General features: G+C 43.1%; 1 protein-coding gene across 2 annotated transcripts in view; it reads left to right on the top strand.

The window, feature by feature from the left end:
• The first annotated feature begins 4,390 nt into the window (after positions 1 to 4,390).
• TJP2 (tight junction protein 2) overlaps positions 4,391 to 21,813 on the top strand; it is a 143,777-nt gene continuing 126,354 nt past the window's right edge. Inside the window, exon 1 of one of the 2 annotated variants that reach the window (XM_060155003.1) lies at positions 4,391 to 4,406. The gene's annotated coding sequence lies outside the window, so the exon portion shown is untranslated. Of the gene's footprint in view, positions 4,407 to 14,547; positions 14,696 to 21,813 lie in introns of those variants that run through there. The other variant, XM_060155005.1, reaches the window with a different exon arrangement.

The raw sequence follows: 21,813 nt of genomic DNA, 5'->3' as shown, positions 1-21,813 counted from the left end.
GTGATATGGGGGAAGGAGAGACATGCTTATAAATTATACGGCTATATTAATTATTATACTGGGACTGTTACCTTCAAAGAAATTAAAATGTCATGCCATCTATTAAATTTGGACCTTCTACTACAGTTAGTAAAAAGCCACAGCTGGTTTGGGGAATTTTTTTGTTGCCGTTATTCATGGTGTTGGTTTGCTTATGACCTAGCATCTTTGTTAACTCTTACACGAGACTTTGAAAGGCAGAGAAACTAGAATGTTATTTCTCAGAGATGATCTAGGTAACATTCTGTGGTTATCACTTGTTATTTCTTCTTCTCCTTTTAGAAATAGTATTTGTGTTTCTTCTAAACATGCAGAATTTGAGAGCACAGGAATAGTAAGATCAGATCTATGTTTTAAAAAGAAAACCCAGGTAATTCTAGGGTCAATGTCTAAACTGGATTGGATTAGAAGGAGAGAAGCTAGAGATGGGAATACTAGTTTCAGACCTAGCTTGCTAGTTTGCTTTTATTCACTCACTCAGAAAATCTTTAGGAGTATCTACAATGTGCCAGGCACTTTCTGGGCAACACAAATAAAGGAGTGAATGGACTTCCCTGGCGGGCCAGTGGTTAAGACTCCACGCTCCCAATGCAGAGGGCATGGGTTCGATCTGTGGTCGGAGAACTAAGATCCCGCATGCTTCATGGTGTGGCCAAAAAAAAAAAAAGGAGTGAAGAAAACAAATGAAGCATCAGCTCTCCTGGATCTTCCATTCATCTGGGGGAGTATAGATAATAGACATATGAATCTACAGTGTTGGGTACTGATGTGCTAAGAAGGAAAAAGAAACAGGTAAGAAAGATGAAGTGTGCTGGGTGGAGCTATTTGTCTTCCTTTTTGTCTTTTTTTTTCTCATTGTGGTAAAAATGTCCATAACATAAAATTTACCGTGTTAACCATTTTAAAGTTACAATTCAGTGGCATTAAGTACACTCACATTGTTGTATAACTGAAACAGGAGGGAAGGGGGCAGGGCACAACCTTTAAAAGAATGACAGCTGTTGGGGATACAATATAACTGGTTACAACCAACTAGGTCCAAGATGGCAGGAGATTCAACTTCCAGTAGACCTTGAGCCTCATTATACGCTAATTGTAATACATCAACATGCTAAATGACACACCCACCAGCGCCATGACAGTTCCAAGGCTAACCATAAAGGGCCAAAAGTGGGCCGTGGCCCAATTCCTGGGAAATCCCCACCCCTTCCACAAAATAGTTGGAATAATGCTCCCACTCGTTAGCTTATGAAGTTACCCAGCCCATAAAAACTAACCACCCCCATATTTCGGGGCCGCTCTTGCCTTTTGAGACAGACCGCATTCTGTCTATGGAATGTGTATCTCTGTGAATAAAGCCACTTCTTACCTATCACTTTGTCTCTCACTGAATTCCTTCTGCATTGAGACATAAAGAACCTGAGCTTCATTAAGTCCTGAGACTAGGTGTGCAAGATTTTAATTAAAAGACCATGGGGGGCTTCCCTGGTGGCACAGTGGTTAACAATCCGCCTGCCAATGCAGGGGACACGGATTCGAGCCCTGGTCGGGGAAGATCCCACATGCCCGGAGCAACTAAGCCCCTGCGCCACAACTACTGAGCCTGCGCTCTAGAGCCTTTGAGCCACAGCTACTGAAGCCAGTGCACCTAGAGCCTGTGCTCCGCAGCAAGAGAGCCCACCTCAATAAGAAGCCCGCGCACCGCAATGAAGAGTAGACCCTTCTCGCAGCAACTAGAGAAAGCCCCCGCGCAGCAACGAAGACCCAACGCAGCCAAAAATAAATAAATAAATAAAATTTAAAATAAATAAAAGACAGTGGGTTCAAGTCCCAGCCCATGGGTTCAAGTCCCAATCTGAGTTGTGAGGTTTCACAACTATAACCACCATCCATCTCCAGAACTGTCTTGGGTGGAGCTCTTTTTGCTAGAGTAGTTGAAGGCTTCTCTAATACACTAGCATCTGAGTAGCAGCCTCAATGAAGTGAGAACAAGCTTGTGCACAGCTTAGGTTAGTGTGTTCCACACCCTGGAAACAGTTAAGACGACATCAGTAGCCCAGGTGAGAGTTAATGTAATAAGGTTTGGTGTAGCTAAAACCGCACCTCCAGAGCACAAAGAAGAAGGGACTTGGGAGTCACTTTTCTCCTGGAAGTAATGCATTGAGCAGAGATGTCAACCCAGATCCATGAAGAGACAGACAATTCAGTGCTAAGCACAAGCTCTTTAATCATGAAGAGGATCTTCGTATTTTTCCTGGGATCCTGCATCAAAGAGCATATGGTGGTTGTGAACACAATTTATGAGGCTGTGAAGTTTACTGAGTTTCCTTTTTGAGTTATAGAACTTTCTTCCATCAGATATGATTGAGGAGTCATGAGTTTCCTATGGAATGTCCTTTAGCTTGTTGGTACAAGTTTCCCCTGTGCAGGAGCAATTAATCATACATTATTGAGTACATTCCATTTTTCTAGGTACAGAGGAAAACAGGGACATTCCTATGTCTCCTCTACTTGGTCATCAGAAATACCTCTAGACCTTAATCTGTTCAGCTAACCTAATAATTTGTCATCCATGAAACCTTCATATGTTCTGCATTCTGCATCCGATTCTTCCTGTTCAATGAAAGATCCAAATCATGATTTCTGACTTAGGTGGATATTTGAAAGATTAACTTGCTGTGCTGATATCATACAGGAGTCACAACACCAAGCCTTGTGCCACAGTCACATAAAGAAAATGAAGGGATACACAAAAGAAATTGAACATGTTGTCCTCCTTTGAGTTGCCCTTCAAATTTGCTTTCTTTGGAAACTTGCACAGAAACTTAAATATGTTTGCCCAAGGTGGGTGCTTGTTTTCTCACTGATATGAAAAGCAGTAAGAGGAAATGGAGTTGTTTTGCCTGTAAGGAGGAGCAATCCTTGTAAACAGAGGCCAAGTCAGTGAAAATTCACAGTGTAAGAATCTGGGGGTATGTAGGGACTTCCCTGGCGGTCCAGTGGTTAAGATCCCCCCTTCCAATGAAGGGAGTACAGGTTCGATCCCTGGTCGGGGAGCTAAGATTCCCACCTGTCTTGGGGCCAAGAAACCAAAACAGAAGCAACATTGTAACAAATTCAATAAAGACTTTAAAAATGGGCCACATCAAAAAAAAAAAAAAAAAAAGAATTTGGGGGTGTGTATAATGAGTTTGCAAAATTTTCTACAGGGCTGATACAGCGTGCAATAGTTAGGGTTACATATATTGTGTGTTTGGGCAGAGAAAGCAGAGACTCTACAGTTTATAAAGAAGCTGCAAGTACAACGTGATGTGTTGAATAACCCATCACTAACTACATATCTCCCTGGGGTTTAATTTTACAAGTTCATAATCCTTTATCTGAAACTCTTGGGCCATGTGTTTTGGAATTCAAATTTTTTTTTTTCAGAAATGTGGTACATATACTACATAGCATTACGTGATACTTCCAGCAGAGTCTGGAATTATTTAAACCCATCGATATATTCCCAGTGAAATGTATGATTATGTGTACTAGGTAGAATAAATAAGGATCATAAACAGACTTACATCAACAGTTCAGGTCAGATTCTGCTGCCAAATTAGTTTGAGCACCAAACCTTTGGTTTCAGAGGCAAAACTCTGAAATTTCAGAATTGTGGCTAAGGGATTGTAGATTTATATGCCCTTTCTCTGTGTAATTCTGAAAAGCAAGCAATTGCTTGAACCAATCTTATGAGTAGCTAGGATGCTATGAATCAACAATCTGGGTCTGGGCAGGAAGGAATTACTCAACACCACATCCTTCTACACACTGCGGATGTGTCTGTAACAGGAGGTCTTTTGTTGGGGGATATTTGGTATACATCAGTGGGACCTGAAAACACACAAGTAAGAACTAATAGACATTTGCAGGGCGCTTTTTTCTGGCTCACCAGAAGGCAGAAACCCAATGAATCATATCCCTCTAGGCAGGTGCGGGCAACAGACAACTGCTATCTCCCAAGTGTATTTGAAAGGATCTTATTACCTAAGATCCTAAGGGGGGGTTGTTGCCTTGTTGCCTTGGCAACCATAGGTAAGGATAATGAAGTCAGCTCATTTTAGTCACTCTTCAGTTCTCAATACACTTTCTCGCAGACATGGCTGCCTAACAGTTGCCAGACCTGCACTCAGGACATATTTCTTCTCCTGGAAGATTCACGTGGCACCTGTGGGTGCTCTATCCCTGGGCGTGCTCGTGGACCATGCTCTCCAAACACGCCACACGCCGGACAGCCTCTGGTTTCTGTCTCCTGGGTTTCAGATTAGCTAGCCCAACGCAAAGCAACCTGGACAATGTGGGTCGTAGGATGGCTTGGGAGCCGGGTGAGTAGCTTTTCATTTTTTCCTCACTGTGGGTATTTCCTAGTGAAGGAACATATAGAACTTTCTTGACAGGAGCCTTTACTCATATCAAGTCAAGAAATTAATATTTTACTTTTGACTTATTATTCAATAAGGAAAGCATACCTTGATGAGGAGACTAATTTTTCAACTCAACACATTATTTTTTATTTTTGGCTGCATTGGGTCTTCATTGTTGCATGTGGGCTTTCCCTCGTTGCAGCGAACGGGGGCTCCTCTTAATTGCGGTGCGTGGGCTTCTCATTGCGGTGGCTTCTCTTGTTGCAGAGCACGGGCTCTAGGCATGTGGGCTTCAGTAGTTGTGACTCGCGGGCCCTAGAGCGCAGGCTCAGTAGTTGTGGTGCACGGGCTTAGTTGCTTCACAGCATGTGGGATCTTCCCGGACCAGGGATTGAACCCGTGTCCCCTGCATTGGCAGGCGGATTCTTAACCACTGCACCACCAGGGAAGTCCTTATGAATATGTTGAGCACATATTATGTGTCACTGTGCCAGGTGTAAGCAGTATCTGCAAAACGTTGAGAGGCTAGAGTAAGTGTGTATGGGTATGTGTGACTGTGGAACTAGGAATAGCCTTAGGAGCTACGTTTGGCTTATGTAAGCACAAAAGCTTACAGGAAAGCTCATAGGCAGACTCAGCTGGTGCAGGCTTTTGCCTACCCTATACACTAGATGTCTGAAGGTGGAGGAATGGTCTTGGACCCATGAAGATCAAAACCACAGGCAGAGGGCTTCCCTGGTGGCACAGTGGTTGAGAATCTGCCTGCCAATGCAGCGGACATGGGTTCGAGTCCTGGTCCAGGAAGATTCCACATGCCGCAGAGCAACTAAGCCCGTGAGCCACAACTACTGAGCTTGTGCTCTAGAGCCTGCGAGCCACAACTACTGAAACCCGCGCACCTAGAGCCCGTGCTCCGCAACAAGAGAAGCCACCGCAATGAGAAGCCTGCGTACCGCAATGAAGAGTAGCCCCGCTCCCCGCAGCTAGAGAAAGACCGCGCACAGCAACGAAGACCCAATGCAGCCAATAATAAATAAGTAAATAAATAAATAAATTTATTTTTAAAAAAAAACACAGGCAAAGATGGCAGAGCAGAAAGAATGGAAAAACCTTGTCCCCTGTGTTGTTGTTGGGTTTTTCTTGTCCCCTGCTTTAATCTTAGAATTGCTTTACAAAAACAAACAAACAAAAAAAACCCAAACTGTTTACCTCCAGATATTTCACGATGTGAAACAAAATAAAGGCCTATCTTGTTTGGCCACTGTGGTTGAGATTCTGTTATCTATAGCCAATTATAATCCTGATACAATGTTCTTCTAGAGTTTTTCCTCTGTGTATGTAGATACATAAATTCTAACACTAACAACAATCTATGAAGCAGGTAATATTAGCCTTATTTTTAAAAGGGAAAACAGGTTCAGGTAAATCCAGGGAGCTTACCTCAGTCACTCAACTGGAAAGTTACCACACTGGGATGTATGCCCAGGTCTGGGGGACTCCAATACCCAATGTTCTTTCTCCTGTACCGTGTGCCTCTCTCTAGAGTTCCTGGACTGGCAGAGGAAGACACCCCTCCAAGTCTCTCTTTTTTTTTTTTTTTGCGGTGCGCGGGCCTCTCACTGTGTGGCCTCTCCTGTTGCGGAGCACAGGCTCCGGACGCGCAGGCTCAGCGGCCATGGCTCACGGGCCCAGCCGCTCCGCAGCATGTGGGATCCTCCCGGACCGGGGCACAAACCTACGTCCCCGCATCGTCAGGCGGACTCTCAACCACTGCGCCACCAGGGAAGCCCTGTTGTGTTTTTAAATTGTGGCTATTGACTTAAGCAGAAGAATCCCTCAATCAATTAACATGCTTAACATCAGTTTAGGGTCACAGGCATTCTATGCCAAATAAATACTCATTAAAATGTGAGCCCATAATTTTGGTCATGTCCCTAACACCCCTACTATTATCCGATGCATAATAAGCACAGGTGCAATTCAACTGCATCTCAGCCTCTAACTTCTATGATTGATCTATACATGTAAATATTAGTTGTAATTATTACAAAACTATTAGTTTATTGTTTAAAGCTTTTTGAGCATCACGAGAAAAATGATTTTTACACAAAACACTATAAATAATCACATCCTTGTTTTTCTACTAAGTTGTTCAATGAATTTATCCATATCTATATCTATTTCTATCTCCCTGGAAATTCCAGCCCCAGGGAAAGTATGCTTTTCATGCATATTTAAAATTAATATTCAACAGAAGCTTAACTAAAACTAGAGGCAAGACAAAGTACTATATTTTTATGAGCTGTTTGTCAAAGTCCAAATAATTAACATTGTTGAATGTCATAAGGCAGGCAGTGTGCCACTTACTTGAACTGATATTTTCTTAGAAAAACTTCCAAAGCTTTGGCCATAGGAACTATGAATCTAGAGGTACCTCCTGGATCTAAACAGAGAATCGTAAATTGGATGACTTAAGATGTCATGCCAAAGTAGAGCGACTACAGAGGGTGTTAAGGGGATCAAAGTAATCTTCAACCCAGTGATTGCTGAGCATGGCTCTTGACTTGCTTCTCAACACTGTGACCGCCAGCCACACAGGGGGTGTTTACCTGCCCCATTCCTGCCTTTGCCCAGGGAGAAGGTGGGGCTGCTGCCTGCTGTGGCCCCATGGAGGAGGGCCTTGGCCCAGGAGCAGCCCTGCTCTCAGGTGTGTCTGGGGATGAGGCCAGGGTAAGGACTGTTGAAAGAGCACTTAGCAGTCCTTTGACCCATGCAGTCATGGCCTGTTTCTCGGAGCTGCAGCTGGCCTCATTCAATCTTCAGAGAGCACTAGAGCCCCATGACCACGACCTCCCACCAAGTCCCCCTCAAGACAGATGTGCTCCAACCCCCTAGGATCATGGCAAGTGTCAGTCGGAAGATGGCTGGCAGGTTTTCTAGTCCACCCCATGCATTCATTTTACTTTTGCTTTTAATTAAATTCAAAACAGTACCCCAAAAATGCAGGTCTGTCTTCACCACCATTCACCTCTCCCCCTAAATCACAGCTTCTCTCACTCACTTTTCCAGTTGACCACCGTTGCCAAGACGCAGAGCATCCTTCCAGCCCTTTTTCTACTCATTTGCATATAGATGTGCACGTATTTATTGCATAAGCAGGTTCATACCATATGTATTGTTCTGTGACTTGCCCTTTTTTTTGTTTAGCAACGTGTCTTGAAGAACTTTGCATATTGGCTCATATAGATTAGCTCACTGCTTTTTTTTTTTTTTTTTTTGCGGTACACGGGCCTCTCACTGCTGCGGCCTCTCCCGCTGCAGAGCACAGGCTCCAGACGCACAGGCTCAGCGGCCATGGCTCACGGGCCCAGCCGCTCCGCGGCATGTGGGATCCTCCCGGACCGGGGCACGAACCCGTGTCCCCTGCATCGGCAGGCGGACTCTCAACCACTGCGCCACCAGGGAAGCCCCTAGCTCACTGCTTTTAACTGATGGAGAGCGCTCCTCAGTCGGTCAGCAGAAACAGCTTAAAAAGTTGTGACCCCCAAATCAGACAAAGCCAGGAAAGACATCAGAATTCAATCCCCCTCCTTCAATTTTTATACAGGAAAAAATCAAACATACAAAATAGTGAAAAGACTGGTATAGGAAACACACACATACACTCCACTAGATTCAACAACTGTTACCACTTTCATTGGCTGTCATTTTAATATCTGCTAGAGTTGTTTGGTTCTAAGTTGAGAGGTATATGGAAAGAAGCAGGATTCATTAAGTCCCAAGGTCTTAAGAATTAGGAAGAAAAGACATTTACAAATTGTAAGAGCCAAAGAAATATAAAACCTTCTCAGGTGCGTGGAAGGTGCACATTTCTATGAGCAGAAGAATTAGTAACCTAGGGATGTGGGCTAGAAGGCTACCCCTTCTTGAAATTCTGGAGTGACTGGCATAAGCATAAATGATATTTAGTGAGCTCCACCCAGCTGCATTTTTCTGGTAGCTATGCATCTCTGACATACTTAGGCAAAGTATGGGATGATATATGTATTTATCCCCAAAGACAAGGGATGATATATGTATTTCCTTGATGAGTGAAAAGAAGAATCACTCTTTTTGCCTGCAAATTCTGATGGTCTGAAATGGTCTGAAATCTTTTTCTTAAAGTTTACTAAGAAAGTAATCATCTGCCTAGAGGGTGGGCATCCTTTGATGCAAAGGAAAACTTAAAATCAAATATAGAAATGGAATATTATACAGGAATAAAATTGGATGAAATATAGCTATACTCAAGAAGCTGAATAAATCTTAGAAACATAATTTGCAGTGAAAAACAGCTGGTTGCAGAAGACTACATACAGTGTGATTCTATTCTTATAAAGCTCAAAAACTAGCAAATCCAAACAATATATCGTTTAGGAAGATGTACATGTCTTGGTAAAAAAAAATTTTTTTCATGAATGCATAAATTAGGATAGTGATTACCTTGAAATGGATGGGGGGGTGAGTAGGATTTGCAACCATGTGGCATAATCAAAAACACTGGTAATGTTCTATCTTTTTTAAAAAAATTTTTTGGCTGCATTGGGTCTTCGTTGCCGTGCATGGGCTTTCTCTAGTTGCGTAGAGCGGGAGCTACTCTTTGTTGCAGTGTGTGGGCTTCTCATTGTGGTGGCTTCTCTTACGGCAGAGCATGGGCTCTAGTGCATGGGTTTCAGTAGTTGTGGCACGTGGGTTCAGTAGTTGTGGCTCGTGGGCCCTAGAGCACAGGCTCAGTAGTTGTGGCTCACGGGCTTAGTTGCTCCGTGGCATGTGGGATCTTCCCAGACCAGGGCTTGAACCCGTGTCCCCTGCATTGGCAGGCAGATTCTTAACCATTGCGCCACCAGGGAAGTCCAGGTAATGTTCTATTGATTAACAGTGTGGTGGATTCCTGTATTCATTTTATTATATGCTCCCAAGCTTACATAGATGGTACTTATATTATTTTGTATGTATCAAATATAACATAATAAAATTTTGTAGGTGAAAATAAAAGCTAGACTTACAAGATAGAATAATAAAAATGTGTAAAATTAAAGCCTAAAGAAGAATTAGGGTTTGGGATCTGTAACTTTAATTAACTGGATACTCATTTTGGAACCAAAGCAAACCTCTGAATAGTTCATACAAAAAGCTACCCTGAAAGGTACCAAAATACATTTAGCACATCATCCAGATGTACCATTGTTTATCTAGCCATTCTTTTAGTGGCATTTAATTTTAATTTTTTGCTATTCTAACACAGAGGAATAAGCATTCTTAAATATATTTCTTTCAATATGTGTGTAAATATTTGTGGGGTATCTAGGTATCTAGAAATGGAGCTGCCAGGTCAAAGAGTGAAAGACTGAAGTTTACACTCAAGGAAATTAAATATAAATTTGTGGCCTGGGTGGTGGGGCATTGCAGAGAGAATTGGAGGAAGATGGCCAAAAGGTAAACTTCCAGTTATATTATTATAAGATATTATAAGAAATATTATAGCATAAATAAATACTAGGGATGTAATGTACAACATGCTAACTATAGCTAACACTGCTGTATGATATACAGAAAAGTTAAAAGGGTAAATCCTAAGAATTCTCATCACAAGGAGAACACTTTTTTTCCCTTTTTATTGTATCAATATTCACGATGGATATCAATATCCATGATGATGGATTTTAGCTGAACCTATTGTGGTAACCATTTCCCAATATGTGTAAATGAAACCATCATGCTCTATGCCTTAAACTTATACAGTCATGTATGATGATTATTCCTCAATAAAACTGGAAAAAATACAAAACTCAGGATCATACAGGCAGCAAGTAGCAAAGTCAAAACTAGAAACAAGGCTCTTTCTGGGGCTCGATAATGCACCTATTGCCCGTAAAGAAAACACCTATCTCACCAAGGCAAGTGCCCCACTTTAGACTGTGATTTGACCCTTTCCCCATCCTGTCTGTCCAGTCTACAGGTGAAGCACAGTATTGATTTCAGAACCTCAGGACACAGAATACAAGAGCTCCCTGTCACGAGAGGCAGCAGAATAGGGCTTTGTCTCCCGGGAAGGCAAGACGGTTTCTATGGGACTGACTTGGTGTCAGTGGTGGGAAGGGAACCTCTGCTGAGTTCTGAGTCAGAACCCAGAGTTCTTGTCCCATTTTTCAGAGTACTGTCCCTGTGGTCCATGGAAGTGTCTTTTTTTATTTCTAAGAGAAGATTTTGCAATGTTTAGTCTTCAGAGTGGAAATATTTATTAGTGAATATGCTGAAAATGCTGTTTTGCTGATTACAGGAAAGCACAAAGGCATACATAAAGCCTATAACCAGAACGAAAAGAGTGGGTGGGAAAGACAAAGAGAATGTCAGTTACCAGCTGTGCCAGCCAGAGTCCCTTTCTTCCCACCTGACACATTCAAAGAAAATCCAGAATCCAAGTCTTCTCTGAAATGTTCATTTCATTTCAGATACAAAAAGAAATTAAACAGGTGTTTTATTTTGTGTGTGTCTGTATATGTGTGTGTGTGTGTGTGTATGGCACCCAAACACATGTAGTAGCAACCCCAACTCCATACAGTAGATTAAATCAGTGGCATGTGATTAAAATATTTTAAAAATTTCCCTAAAATTTTACTAACTTAGGGACTATCAAGTTTCCCCAAATATCTCACCATTTTGAATCAGGCCCCAAACAAGAAATACATGTTGTATTTTATTGGTATCACTTAAGTCTTTTGATCTATATGTTTCTTACCCCATCATTTTTAATGCCTTGCTACTTTTTGAGGAAACTGGGCCATTTGTCTTTTCGAGTTTCTCACATTCTGCATTTTGTTGATCATGCCCCCTAGTAGCATTAACACATTCCTCTATTCCAGTAGTTCCTCTAAACTGGTAGTTGGATCTAGAGCTTGATCAGATTCAGGTTTGCTCTTTTTTGGCAAGAATGTGTCATTTGCAGTGTTGCGTATTTCTATCATATTGCACATAATGTCTGGTGATCTTTTCTATGAGATTAGTGGCCATTGATGACCATTGCCTTGATCCATTATTTTATAGGGTTTTGGAAAATACTGATATTCTTATTTATTTGCTAGAATAATTTCCTCATCAACTATTTAGTTACCCTGAGATACAGGTTGTACAGGTCTTAGCTTGGGTTTCCCAGGAAGCAGAGTTCTTGAGACATGGGCTTTATTGGAAGCATGGTCCTAGGGAAAGAAGTGAGGGGTGGGGGAAGCCGAGAGAGCCAATTCAAGCCTGGTAGGCTGCGGCTTCAAGCACCCGATTGGTTGATTCTTTGTGACTTGATTTCTGAGAAGTGATATAGACTGAGTTTCAGGACACTTCGTCCTGGGAGAAAAGGAAGGAATATTTATTTATCAGCTTCTATCCCCCACTGGTCTTAGGTTAGACCACGAAACATTAACCCACGCACCCTTCAGGGTGGTGTATGCATAGGCACCTAGATAGTTTCCATGGATCTCCACACTGGCATTAACAGGGAAGTGCTGGGGTAGAAGGTAGGAGATGAGGTTATTTGGGTTGTTCCTGTATGAAGGTGGAAAGATCCCACGTAGAACTTACTGCTGCAGCAGTGGCTGCAATAAGAGACAGGTGAGGCAAAGAAGATCTGAAGTGGTACATATGAAGTGTTAGATACAGTCCAGAAGAGGCAGGTAAAATGTGTAATTCTCTCTTGCAATTTACCAGCTTTCAAAATAATGAATTAGTTCTACTGCATCTGCAAAGGTAACCAATCAGGTTTTTTTTAACCCCATTTTTAAGTATCCTTGTGAATCATGGAGACATACATATTTGATATGTCTCAATTCATTGCAGTTACTTTCCTTACTGATGCTCAAATTTATCCCACTTTAGCCAGTGGGTGCTTCTACAGGTTGGCTTCTGCTTCCATTTCATGTGAACCTATTAGTTTTTGATAGCTTCCTTGCTTTCTGAATTGACAAGATGCTCCAGTCTTATTTTGGGTACTTCTTACCTTTAAACTAAAATAAATCACTTCTCCAAGTAGGTCTAGTTCCTTTTAGGGAAAAATGCTATTTAGAGACTACAATCTGGGATCTAAGAGTGCTTACTCCTACTAGGTTGGTCACTGTTTGGTGGACATTTTGAGTAAAAGACCTTGGAAAAACATTTTTTAAGTATATCATGAGTTCTAAATGATAATTTCAATTCAAATTTAATATCGCTTAACTTGATTTTGTATTTATCTCTTTTATTCTGAAAAACATTGATTCTTAAAAACACTAACATAAATTACTAATAACATTGTGATTACTGAAAAGCTGTTTCTGTTTTGTTTTTTAACATTCTCTTCATCCTTAGGGTATATTCCTAAGGGATGTAGGGTCAAATAATTGTGTTTTAAAGTCACCTCACATAATTTCCCTTTATGTAGTTAAGCCAACAATTTGATACTACATTCATTAGTTGCATTTTGCTTTTTAAATTTTTGATTTAATTTTTCATAATTATGTAAAATTGACATCATTCCAAAGTCAAAACTACAAAATCAGATATAGTCAGAGAAGTCTAGCCTCTATCCTTGTACCTTCCATCTTGTTTCATCTCTCCCAAATAAGTAACCATTTAATTTAATAATTTATCTTTCCATTTAAAAAATACATAAGCAAATGTATCTATGTGTTCCTGCTTTCTTAGATAAACAGTAAGACACTATTTACACCTTTATTCCTCTTGCCAGCACTATGTTTCTGACAAACTACTGCTCATCTTTTTAAAAACTGTACTGTCCTCTAGGCTCAATCTACTCACTTCTTGGAATAACTTGTTGATATGTACTCCCCCCCGCCAAAGTCTAAATTAAATGAACTTTAGTTTTACTTATTCCATTACTTCTGCCAAACGTTTGTGTCAGGGAAGAGGGAAGGGGGGCTTGGCAATCATAAACAAAGCTGTCTTGAATGAATGAGGGTATGATCTTCCCAGGATTTTTTTTTTTGTAGTAAAATACACAACATAAAATTGACCATTCAAACCATTTTTAAGCACACAATTCAGGAGCATTAAGTACATTCACATAGTTGTGCAACCAACACCGCCATCCATCTCTACAACTTTTTCATCATCCCAAGTGGAAACTCTGCACCCATTAAACAATAAGTCCCCATAACCTTCCCAGGATTTTTTAACAAGACTAAATGGAAGAGGCACCTGCTTGCCAGTTGCACGCTTGGGTCCTAGGAGGATTCTGCCCTCCCAGCGGAGCAGAGATTCCCGTGGTGACTAAGCCAGCCCTCGGGTTAACGCTCCCGCCCTCACCTATTGTCCCAGCGGGAGGAACCGGTATTTCCGGATTGGGGCCTCAGACCCTGTGATCCGGCTAAGGGTGAGGTTGGTGGAGGAGGGGAACGGAAGCTGATCATATAAGTTAACTTTCCACCAAAATAATTAACTTGCCTTCCCATCCCACCCACCTCCCACCCCACCGCCAATACCACCAGTCAAACACCCACAACGGTCCACAACGATCCTCCCGTAGTTTTTGAAAAGGGAACGACGCTCACCCCTTCCTTGCTCACACCCCTGGAAGGGATCGAAAAGCCGACCAGGTCACGAAGAAAGAAGGCAACACAGCGAATTCCGCTTGCCCTTCGGGGTGAAGAAAGCTCACCGGCAGTTTTGCAGAGAAGGAAAGAGGCAGGGGAGTGGGCGCGCGGGCTGGAGTGACCAAGCGGTCCCTGCGGCCGCAGCCCCTACCCCAACGCTGGGTGGCGTGTGTGAGCCACCCTCTGTCCTTCCCAGTACCCCAAAGTAGCACTGCAATAAACTACATTTCTCCTCCGGCTCGCGCGCTAGGCACCCTCGGGGGCTCGAAATAAGCAGGTGACAGCCGCTGCCCACCCTCGTCTCCTCCAGGCCGCCGCTCTCTGGCTCACCGCCGCCCCGATCCCCCTGCCCCCACCCTGGATTTTTTTTTTTCTTTCTCCCAAACCTCCAAACAGGAAATAGCTTGAGTCACAATAATACACAGGAGCAGCGGCCGAGGCCACTCGCGCCCGCCCATTCGCTGGGCCGCCTCCAGCACTCCGGCTCCGCGAGGCGCCGCCGGCGACGCGCGCGGGGAGCGCAGTGAACACCGGCCCAGCAGCCGGCGCCGCGTCGGAGGCTCCCAGGCGCCCGTCAGAGCCGCCTTCGCCCTGCCCCCGACTCCGCCGACTGCGGCCGCCACCCGCCTCCAGGCGAGTACTCTCCTCCCGGTCCCTCGCTGGCCACTGAGCGCCCGCAGGCGTCCCGGCCCTGCCCTCCGCGAGGCCGGAGAAAAGCCGCCCCAGGCGCAGCCTCCACGCTCCGGCAGCGCCCGGGATATCTCCCTCCGGTCCCGACTCTGGCGGGGGAGGGCTTTGCGGGCTGCGGCGGGGCGCTTGCTCCCTGGTCCTTCATGAGGGCGGAGGTGGGGGGCAGCGTGAGTAAATGCTCTGTCACCCCATGCCCCAGTGGATTCGGGCTGGACTTTATTGGGCATTGATTATTTTCCCTTTCTGGGGATGCTTAACTGACTTTTGCCTCCCCATCTTGGGGACCATTCTGGAAGTGGGTTTGGGCGCGCAGCTGGGGCAGCTACAGGTGACTGGGAGCCACCTTCTTTTTCCTACCTGGCCTGGAGCCTTCTCCCCCAAGGGACGGGAGCTGTTTCACTTTCTGTTGAGCTTCTCTTGAACCAGATTCAAAGGGCCTCTGAGTTTCTGTCGGCGCAGTCAGCGTTTGCAGTATCTGGAGGGGGCAGGATCTGGTGGCTTGGATTTACGCGGGCCGAGAGAGGCGCTGGCTAGTTGAGAGCAGGTGGGCGCCGCCTGGGCTGCCGGCGGAGTCTCAGCCGCGGAGCCTGGAAAGTGCGCACACCTGAGAACCCCGGAGATGCCTGTCAGCCCACGCAGCCCGGAAGCCGAGATCTGTGCTCCCAGCTCGGCAGAGTTTGAGGGAACTTTTTTTTTTTTTTTTTGCACTTTCTGACCCATTTGTAAGGAAGGGGCCGAGCTTCTCAACATGCTGGGTGTTGTCAGTCTTCAAGGACTACATTGTGAGGTTCTTCTATAGGGAACTCAGTCAAAACTGAGTTGGACATCTTTATGTTGGATAAAGGCCACTGAATTCCAGGCATTCTTCGAGGCTGAGAAGGGTGTTTTCAAGACTGTTTTGAAGTCGGCTTGAGGGCTTTCTGCGAAACTGCCGCTGTCAATTATCCTTATCAGCTGCGGCTGCTTGCTAGTCCCGGGGTGAGTGCGTTCTCTTAGAAGGCTCCATTCAGTCAGGCCTTCTATGCAAGTTTCTCAGCGCACTTTTACAAACCGTGGTTGGGAGGTAAGTTAAGTCCTTAGCCAATTCTTCTGAAACACATGATCAACCCTCCACGTTTCCCGGTGAGGGGACCGTGGTTCTAAAGGGTTAGATTGATAGGGTGACTGTCTTTACGTCAAACGCGCTGGGGCCTTGCGGCTTTGAGTGAGGTTCAAGGTCCAGCAACAGCGATATCACCTGAGGGCCTGTTAAAAATACAGGACTTCACGCCTGCCAATGCAGGGGACACGGGTTTGTGCCCCGGTCCGGGAAGATCCCACATGCCGCGGAGCGGCTGGGCCCGTGAGCCATGGCCGCTGAGCCTGCGCGTCCGGAGCCTGTGCTCCACAACGGGAGAGGCCAAAACAGTGAGAGGCCCGCGTACCGCCAAAAAAAATAATAATAATAATTTAAAAAAATACCATCTGACCTACCCAGAACTGCTCAATCAAGGTCCCCAGGGGACCCTTCGCATATTAAGGCTTGAGACTGGCAGAGGGTTATGTTGGGGTGAAGTTTTTTGTCCAGTTTGAAGAAGTGATTTACATTTCCCTACATGTCCACCCAGTCCTACATTTGAACCTTCGTTTTGCCAGACCAGGACAAACACACTACAGCTTTATGGGTCACAGCACCTCCACCCCAGGTGCCAGGCTCCTTAAGCCTTTGGGTTTTTTGTTTCTAGATACTTTGATTCTTTCATCGTTATTATTGTGATAAAATACACACAACATAAAATTTGTCATTTTAACCATTTTTTTTCTTTTTTTCCTGCCCCTCTAGGCGTCTTGTGGGATCTTATTTCCCCCACCAGGGATTGAACCCAGGCCCTCAGTAATAAAAGCGCAGAGTCCTAACCACCATTTTTTTTTTTTTTTTTTTTTTTTTGTGGTACGCGGGCCTCTCACTATTGTGGCCTCTCCCGTTGCGGAGCACAGGCTCCAGACGCTCTTCCCAGCCCCTGAGTTTCCGGATACTGTTAATGACATTTTCTGTAGGGTACAGAAAAGGTTGAACAGGAATGTGAAGTAAAACTAAAATCATCTTCTCAGAATATGAATAAACGTTTGGAAATTCCTGGGTCACTGGCCTGGTGGACTTGGCATTTTAACTCCAGATTCTTAAAGTGCATGTGCTTTCTTTTAATGGAGACAACCTGAAACTATGAGGGCTTCCTCTTTGGTCTGGTTGAAAAGGAATGGAACTACCCAGGGCTCAAACTGCACTAATTAACTAGGTGCAGATGACTGGTAAAATCTCTGTGCTTCTTTTAACTGGCTTTATTTTAGGGGTCGTGTTTACATTGAGTTTAGCATTTTGTTTTTGTTTTTTAATACTGATCCAAACTCATTGTTGAAAGTAGTTGAAAGAAAGCTTAAGAAAAAGTGTTGTTGCTGACATATATATAGGAGGAAGAAAGATTTGAAATAATTTTCTAAAAGACCCCAATCTATTTTGTTACTGCTTTAATGTTAAGTGAGTCTAATGGTCCAAGAACATTATTTCTGGTTGTAAAACTGTATAATTTAGAAAAGCTTTGTTGTTGTTGTTTCAATTGAAGTATAGTTGATTTACAATGCATTAATTTCAGGTGTACAGCAAAGTGATTCACTTACACACATATGTATATCCTTAAGATTCTTTCCCATTATAGGTTATTACAAGACATTGAATACAGTTCACTGTGCCATACAGTAGGTCTTTGTTGTTTATTTATTTTGTAGATAGTAGTGTGTATCTGTTAATCCCAAACTCCTAATTTATAGAAAGCTTTGTAATACTGAAAGTAATCTGCTTGCATCTGCTCAAAATTATCCAGGTTGTGGTTTGAGGACATGCTTTTCAGTGAGAACAGAAATGTGAATTGGCAAGCTAATGAAAATGGTTTCATTCATGATCTAACAAAGGCATTGTTATAGAACAAGAATGTGGTTCAGAATACATAAGTGATCAGAGATATTGGGAAGATTTAATAAGTAGCTGAATAGTGGCAGATCCTTAAAATTCTTCCCAAATTCTTTTTTCTCTAAGACCCTTGACTTTTCTTGTCTTATGACTTTCATCAGAATGAGGCTGTCACCTTGTAGGAAGGAACTTAGAGCTCCCTTTGATTGAAAAGTCCCTTTGAAATGATGAATGAAGATAATTCAGATAGGCAAGATTTGGCAGAAAATTCTCCTTTTTCACGAGATTCTTGCATTCACAAAATTTCAGAATGTTATTATTTTTTTTTTAATTATGGTAAGGCAAAGAGAAAATGTTTCCCCTCCTCCACTGTGTTCTCTTCGAAATAGCAATATAGTTCAGTGTTTTATTTGGTGAACAAATGCTATTTTGTAGTCCACACAGGAGAAAACATTCCTAGAAAGTGTTTGGTGAATGGATTTATCAGTAATTCAGTGATGCCTGGAGAATCACTTGGGGAGTTTAGTAAAAATGGAACCTCTCCAACTACTCCAGACCTTCTCTGAGTGAGACTCCGTGCATTGGAATTTGTAGGTTTTAATAACACCTTGGGTGATTCCGATATATAATTAGGTTTGGGAGTCACACACACACATGCAAACTAAGATATTGAGAAATTAATCTGAAAGTACAAGAGAACACAATTTTATATTAAACATGAAATAAAATTAATGATGAATTCTTCCTTAAAATTAGGTAGTCATTGTTTCAGTTTGGCAAATTGAATAAACACTTTTTGATGTTGGTCTTCATTCTTGAGATCTGAGGTTCAGAATCCTGAATGTCCAGAAAAACCCACTGGTCTCCCTAAGGTATCAAGGTATTAGACTATTTGATCCAGCATCAATGAACTTTTGTCGAGTGCCCATTTTGAATGGGCATTTTCATATATATTCTCAATGAATCTTTACAATGACTGAGAGAGGTGTTTCTTTTTTTATAATATTACAGGTGAGAAGACTGAAGCCAACCTGGGTCTTCCTACTCTAGAATATGGTCTTTTCCATGGTCCTTCCATGTAGAATAATAAATCCCTGCCTACTAACTCCCTTTCACCTCCAAGAAACTATGTATTCATTAATTCTTTTTTAAAAAAATTTATTTATTTATGTCTGTGTTGGGTCCTCAGTGTTGTGCGCGGTCTTTCTTTAGATACGGTGAGTGGGGTCTACTCTTCATTGTGGTGCACAGGCTTCTCATTGTGGCTTCTCTTGTTGCAGAGCCCCGGGCTCTAGGCGCGCAGGCTTCAGTAGTTGTGGCACGTGGGCTCAGTAGTTGTGGCTTGCGGGCTCTAGAGTGCAGGCTCAGTAGTTGTGGTACATGGGCTTAATTGCTCCGCGGCATGTGGGAATCTTCCCAGAGCAGGGGTTGAACCTGTGTCACCTGCATTGGCATGCGGATTCTTAACCACTGCGCCGCCAGGGAAGTCCTCATTAATTCTTCATTCAAATCTTTTGGAACATCAGGTACTAGCTGCTCTAGGCTTTGAAGCAAATAAAAAATGAGCCCAAACTGAAATAAATTCCAAAAGAGCAAAGGAGTCAACAGCAAAGTGTTCTTTCCATGGTACCACAAGACCGCTCATGAGTGATCAATTAGACTATACGTGGCTTGAATGTAGCATTAGCATAGCTAGTCCAGCTCCCAGAAAAAGCATTGGGCATTCTCCTTACTGAGACCGGTCAGCAGTACCATCTCTGCATATCAACCTGATGGTATTTACGAGGCACCCCAAGATGCTACACAGTGTGGAAGGAAGGGCACAGAATTCAGGTGCAAAAGAACTGATACTTACCCTGACCAGCTGACTGAGCAGGAATAAACCTCATAAACTTGGAGCCACCGTGTTCCTAAATGTAAAATTAGGGAAATAATTATCTCCCCCTAAGATTATAGTAAGGACTCAGAAAGACCTTTTTTATAAAAATGCTTGTAAACTGTAAAATGATAATAAAAATGTCTTACCTTCATGTGGGAGAAATTTACAACGCAAAGGAGACAGAAGAAGCCACACATCTGAGGTACCTCACACATTTTACTTAACCGAGTTTGTTTGTAATTCTCTTCTAGCTTCTAGGTCATTCTTTAAAAAACAGTCTTATTGAGATGTAATTCACGTGCCATACAGTTCACCTATAAAGTGTGCAATTCATTGATTTTGAGTATATTCACAGAGTTGTGCAACCATCACCAGAATCAATTTCAGGACCTTTTTGTTGCCCTAAAACGAACACCACCCCTTCGTGAAGCCCTTCCACCCCTTAGCTGGCACCTTCTAATCCCCTGCTTCCCCCACCTTAAGCAACCACTAATCTACTTTCTGTCTATAGATTTGCCTATTCTGGACATTTGATATAAATGGAATTATACAATATGTAGTCCTATATTTCTGGCTTCTTTCATTTAGCATAATGTTTTCAAGGTTTATCTACATTGCAGCATGTATCAGAGTTTTCTTCTTTTTATTGCCAAATAATGTTCCATTGTGTTTATCACATTTTGTTTATCCGTTCATCTGTTGATTGACATTTGGGTTGTTTCTACTTTTTGCCTATTATGAATAATACTGCTGTGAACATTCATGTTTTTATGTGGGCATATTTTTTCATGTCTTTGGGGTACATACCTACAAGTGAAAAACATATCTAACTCTATATTTAACATTTTCAGGAACTGCCAGACTTTTCCAGAGTAGGTGCACCAGTTTACTATCTCATCAGCAATGTGTGAGAGTTTCAATTTCTACACATCCAAATCAGTCTTTTTTATTTTAGCCATCCTAGTTGGTGTGAAGTAGTTTTTTTTGTGTGTGTTTTTTTTTTGCGTTACGTGGGCCTCTCACCGCTGTGGCCTCCCCCGTTGCGGAGCACAGGCTCCGGACGCGCAGGCTCAGCGGCCATGGCTCACGGGCCCAGCCGCTCCGCGGCATGTGGGATCTTCCCGGACCGGGGCACGAACCCGTGTCCCCTGCATCGGCAGGTGGACTCTCAACCACTGCACCACCAGGGAAGCCCGTGAAGTAATTTTAATTCACACTCCTCTGATGCCTTATGATGTTAAACATTTTTTCATGAGCTTATTTATTAAGCCATTCTTTCCTGACCTTTTTATAAATCCTCTTCTAGGGGAACACTAGATAGAGGAAGAGGAAAATCAATTTTGAATAAATTCCCTAGTTTCAATGGTTTAGAAAAATACTAAAAATGTAAATTGAGCCCTTTGCTCTTTTAAAATTTATTTTGGTTTTGGCTCATCTTTTTATTTGCCTTGGGGCCTAGTACATGTAGTACTGATGTTCCAAAGGGTTTGAGTGAAGAATTAATACATAGATTCTTGGAGGCGAAGGGGAGTAAGTAGGCAGGGACTTTTCTTCTATATGCTGATTTAATGCGCACCAAAAAACCGTGCACCTCTCAAATGTTAATACACCAAAAAATATGCTTATGCTGATGGTGGACATTTTATTATTTATTTGTTTGTTTGACTGCACAGGGTCTTAGTTGCGGCACGCGGGATCTTCATTGCTCCGTGCGGGATCTTTTAGTTGTGGCATGTGAACACTTAGTTGCGGCATGTGGGACCTAGTTCCCTGACCAGGGATCGAACCCGGGTCCCCTGCATTGGGAGCACAGAGTCTTAGCCACCTGACCACCAGGGAAGTCCCGATGGTGGATATTTTAAACACTTGAACGAAAATATCATTTGATATTTTGTTGGTTAACATCTGTCCATTCTACTTATTAAAATATGTAAGAATATACTTTACAAATCATATTAATAAATTGTTGATATCTTTTATTAGGGTACTCTCTTTTTTTTTTTTTTTGCGGTACGGGAGCCTCTCACTGTTGTTGCCTCTCCTATTGCGGAGCACAGGCTCCGGGCGCGCAGGCTCAGCGGCCATGGCTCACGGGCCCAGCCGCTCCGTGGCATGTGGGATCCTCCCAGACCGGGGCACGAACCCATGTCCCCTGCATTGGCAGGCGGACTGTCAACACTGCGCCACCAGGGAAGCCCTATTAGGGTACTCTTGATTTTATTTTCAAGTACCCCCAAC

Source organism: Lagenorhynchus albirostris, chromosome 7 (assembly GCF_949774975.1).
Source record: "Lagenorhynchus albirostris chromosome 7, mLagAlb1.1, whole genome shotgun sequence".
Classification (NCBI taxonomy): Eukaryota; Metazoa; Chordata; class Mammalia; order Artiodactyla; family Delphinidae; genus Lagenorhynchus; species Lagenorhynchus albirostris.
Note: the sequence above shows the minus strand (reverse complement) of the source record. Positions and strands in the feature narration are given on the sequence as shown.